Below are 5300 nucleotides of genomic sequence, written 5' to 3'. Positions count from 1 at the left end.
TAGATTCATGTAACTAAAACCACATAAATCACATTGAAGACCTAGAAGTGTTTATTCACCACAAAACAACTGCCTTGGGCTCCTCCTACTGTCTTATCCACACTATGTTTCTTCCCAAATTCCTTTAATCACTGATCTATTTTCCATCTCTATAATTTTGTCATTTCAAACGTGTTACATAAATGGAGTCATACAGTATCCAATCTTTTGACTTTGGCTTTTTTCATTCAGCACAATGTTTTCAAGATCCACTCAAGTTGTTGCAGGTATCAGTAGCTTTTTGCTGATTTTTTTTTTAATACTACCGAGGTACAGATGGACTGTGCTTTGTTTCACTATTCATAAGTGGAAGGACACTGTCATTTTTTTCTAATGTTGCATTTAAAAATAAAGCAACTAGAAACCTATGTGTACAGATTTTTAAGTGAACTTAATTTTCCTCTCCATATGATAAAATCTAGAGCTAGATTTCTGGGTTGTATGAAAATAGGATTTCCCAGCATAGCTCTATCATTTTACTTTCTCACTGGCAATTCCTCCAAATGTCAGCCAATATTTGAGATTTTTTTATTTATTGCCCGAAATATTAGTGATATTCAGCATCTTTCATGCATTTATTTGCCATGCATACATCCCCTTGCTGAAGCATCTGTTCATCTTTTGCCCTGGTTAAATCAGCTCTCCACTAACTCCAGGCCTGCTCCCATAGAACTGAATGTGGCTGGAGCACAGTAAAGAACCATGCCCCATTGTTTTACTTTATATTTATGTCTTTCAACCCGAAATGTCCATTTATTTCTCCTGAACAATCATCTAGCATTTCCATAATTGCCTCTCACTCTGCAAGCAAAGCTCTTCACACCATCTCTCTCTTGAAACCACTTCCTCATTCTTTTTATCATTCTGAAGTGATGCACTGCTGAGAATTATCCACCTCCCCACACAAGCTACCTGCCCATCTGCCTCTGAGCCCGTTGCTCTGCCTTTTCTCTCATCCCAGGAAATGGGCTCTGTGTGCTCCTGTTTGAAACCATCCTTTCCATTTGAATGAGTTTCCCCTGCTCCCTCGCCCTGGATCGTTTTATAAAATCATTGGCTCTCCCTCCCGCATCTTCCATATTTTCTTCTCTAATGGATCCTTCCATTATAGTTGAAACCCACTATCCTATTCCTGGCTTAAATCACCACCCATGTCCACATTTCCCTTCATCTACAGCCTGATTTCTTTTCTTAACTTTAGAAAAAAATCTCTTCCAAAGAGTTTTCTACACTCATTATCCTCATTTCCTTTCCCATTCATATCTTCTCAAATCTCTATCTCCCTCTTTTAACTAGATCATTAAATTTATTTTCCTTGTTTGAAAATTTATTTTGTCAAAGTAATAAAGTCACAGGTTTCAAAAAAATTTTAATGCACGCAGTGAAAATTGACATTCCCGTTCCAGGTCCTCAGGCATACCTGCATATATATATTTGTTTCAACTGTAATGGAAGAATCCAACAGAGAAGGAAACGTTGCAGGTGCAGGAGGGAGATTCAATAATTACACAAAAGAATTCAAGGGGAGGGGGCAGGGAAACTGCATTCAAGTGGAAAACAACTATATATATGTAGTTGTTTTAGTATGACAAAGAATATATATGTATTCTTTTAGATATGTATTCTTATATATATTCTTTTACGTATATTTATTCCTTGTCATACAAAATATAAATTGGTCTGTATTTTTTAATGTTTATTTTTATTTTAAGTTCAAGGGTACATGTGCAGGATGTATAGGTTTGTTACACATGTAAACATGTGCCATGGTAGTTTGTAGCACCTATCAGCCCATCACCTAGGTATAAAGCCCAGCATGCATTAGCTATTTTTCCCAATGCTCTCCCTCCCCCGACAACGGCCCAACAGGCCCCAGTGTGTTTTGTTCCATTCCCTGTGTCCATGTGCTCTCATTGTTCAGCTCCTACTTAAAGTCAGAACATGTGGTGTTTGGTTTTCTGTTCCTGCATTAGTTTGCTGAGGATAATGGCTTCCAGCTGTATTCATGTCTCTGAAAATGACATGACCCCATGCTGCAATGAACATATGTGTATATGTATCTTTGTAATAGAATGACTTATATTTCTTTGGGTATTTATATGTCTTTGGGCATATACCCAGTAATGGGAATGTTGGGTCAAATCTTATTTCTGGTTCTAGATCTTTGAGGAATTACCAGACTGTCTTCCACAATGGTTGAACTAATTTACATTTCCATCAACAGTGTAAAAGCATTTCTTTATTTTTAAAAAAAGAGAAGAAAACACTAAAATAAGTGGTGTCAGTCCATTATGAGACTTAGATAACTCTATGCTATACATTATTATTTTGGTTAAAGACTCACATCACAAGCTTACATTGCTTGACACTGATACCTAAGCTCACAGTTGGCAATTAAGTGCTCTAGAACAACAATTACTAACAAAGCGGTGGACCAGATGAAATGGGATGGGAGAGGCTGATATGTGAGTAAAAATACGACAGAGGCTAAGAAACACCTCAACTAGGGATTATGTCTTAGCTGGCTGTGGTCTCCAATTTGCACCCATTCCCTGTAAAGGAAAACACAGGGCTGTTCAGCATCTTGATAAGCCTGGCTTGGTCACCAACTTTCCCTCCAGCTCCTGAAGGCATCTCTGGAATTACAGGACACAGAAGGGTCCTCTGGAGTCACTAAATCCCAGAAAGGCTCTTCTACTTCAGCACAGGATGGCTGTCTACTTCTGGATAGAAGAAGGAGCAAAGGTAAGGGTATATACCAAGAATTGTCTTCTTTCCAAAGTCAGTTATGGGTTTTTGCTATAAATTCACATTCCTGTGTTTTCATCTTGGGGAGTGTATTAGTCTGTTCTCATACTACTAACAAAGTCTTACCTGAGACTGGGTAATACATAAAGAAAAAGTTTAATGAACTCATAGTTTCACAGGCCTCACAATCATGAAGGAGGAGCAAAGGCACATCTTACATGGCAGCAGGCAAGAGAGCATGTGCAGGAGAACGGCCCTTTATAAAACCATCAGATCTTGTGAGAGTTATTCACTATCATGAGAACAGCACAGGGAAGACCCAACCCATGATTCAATACCTCCCACTGGGTCCCTCCCCTGACATATGGGGGCTATGGGAGCTACAATTCAAGATGAGATTTGGGTGGGGACACAGCCAAACCATATCAGGATGCTACATGCAGGGAGTCATTAGCTTGCTTGAGGAAAAGTCAGGAGACATGAAGCTTCCTTCTGGAAACTGAGTGCTGGCAAACCCGACTGTAGGAGTTCCAAATGGGGTCAAACAGACTTTTCTCCCTACTGATCTGTTTCTCCATGGCTTCTCCTCTATTTCAACCATTCAAATCTTCTGTCATGGAGACAATGCTGCCTCTTACATTCATTATGGAGCAAAGAGACATGCAGGCGTTGCTTCCCAGAGCTAAACTACTATTAACCCAAGTTTCATTGCTTTGCTTGCTTTCAAAGTTATTCTGAAATAATAATAATAGTTATCCAGAAAGAAACAAATTGTCCAACATTAAATAATTGAGGAGTATTTTATGCCAGGATTACTTACAAAAAATTCTGGCTTAAAGGAAAGTGACAATGCATGGTGATGCAACCTAAGGCAAGCAATAAACACTATTTCCTCCCCTAGGCTTAAAAGGACAGGAAAACTGCAGTTACTATTGAAAGCATAGCTGTAGCTGCAACTGTAAAGGTGGGAGAGGATGAGGCAGGTGGAGAACCCTGCATCACCATCACACAGCATCACAGGCAGAGAGCCAGAAATCCCAAAATCACTGTCCTCCTGCCCTCCAGTCTCCTGACAGTGTCTCCTAGTTGCTCAGTTGAACCAGAAACCAGAAGTAAAAGAATCTCACTTATGAGGTACACAGAAGCCACCATCTTGGAATGCCAAATAGGGTAGAAAAAGAGGGACAAAAAATCCTTAGGGCAAATGAGACTATCCCTCCCACCTTCTTATATCCTCCTACTTTCTGGGGTTTTTCTCTATCTAAACGTCATTCAATCGTATATCATCACAGCTCCATCTATGTTATTTTTTTTTCTATTTCCACCTTCTCTCTCTAGTGTCAATTTTATGGACAAACACCCACATTAATTAAAAATGACTGATTGGGGCCGGGCGCAGTGGCTCAAGCCTGTAATCCCAGCACTTTGGGAGGCCGAGATGGGCGGATCACGAGGTCAGGAGATTGAGACCATCCTGGCTAACACGTTGAAACCCCGTCTCTACTAAAAAAAATACAAAAAACTAGCCAGGCGACGTGGCAGGCGCCTGTAGTCCCAGCTACTCGGGAGGCTGAGGCAGGAGAATGGCGTAAGCCAGGGAGGCGGAGCTTGCAGTGAGCTGAGATCCGGCCACTGCACTCCAGCCTGGGTGACAGAGACAGACTCCGTCTCCAAAAAAAAAAAAAAAAAAAAAAAAAAAAAAAAAAAAAAAAAAAAAAAACATGACTGATTGGAAGGTAATTTTTAAGAGAAAACGTATTTCTTTTAATTTAAGTATAAGTTTAGTTGTCCTAATACAGATATCTTTATTAAATCAAGATATCTTCAACAAGAAAGTACAGTGGGTTCTCCATATACATAGTTTCCACATCCGGGGATTCACCCAATAGCAAATCAAAAATGGTCAGAAAAGGAAAATTAAAAAAAGATAGTGGCATCCGTACTGAATAGGTACAGACATTTTTATCCCTTCTTTATTCCCTAAAAGAACCCAACTATTTATATAGCATTTACATGGTCTTAGGTATTATTAGTAAAGTAGAAATCATTTAAAGTATATTGGAGAATGTGGGTAGGTTATATATAAATGTTATGCCATTTTCTATAAGGAAACTGAACATCTGAAGATTGTGGTGTATGCAGGGGTCCCAGAATGAATCGCCTGTAATACCCAGAAATGAGTATATCTTAGACATAAGTTGGAGGCTTCAAGGCATCATACATTAAGACTCCAAAAACTGCGGCTTCCCAGTCCATAGAGTGGAATCCTCATTCTTTGTGGTCTTACTGGTTCCCATCCACATCAGCATTCTATCCTTATGGATAAAGAAAGAGGGAAAGGGGAGCCTGTACTCCATCCATTGATCCCATGAGCCAGGACTTGCTTACATCACATCTACTCACCTTCCACTGATCAGAACCTGGTCATACGATGTCATCCAGCATCCAGGAAAACTGGGACATGTTTTTAACATGCTTTTAAACGCTCAGAATTGTTATGTCACTAAAGAGGA

Source organism: Macaca nemestrina, chromosome 12 (genome assembly GCF_043159975.1).
Source record: "Macaca nemestrina isolate mMacNem1 chromosome 12, mMacNem.hap1, whole genome shotgun sequence".
Lineage (NCBI taxonomy): Eukaryota > Metazoa > Chordata > Mammalia > Primates > Cercopithecidae > Macaca > Macaca nemestrina.
This window is presented reverse-complemented; position numbering follows the sequence as displayed.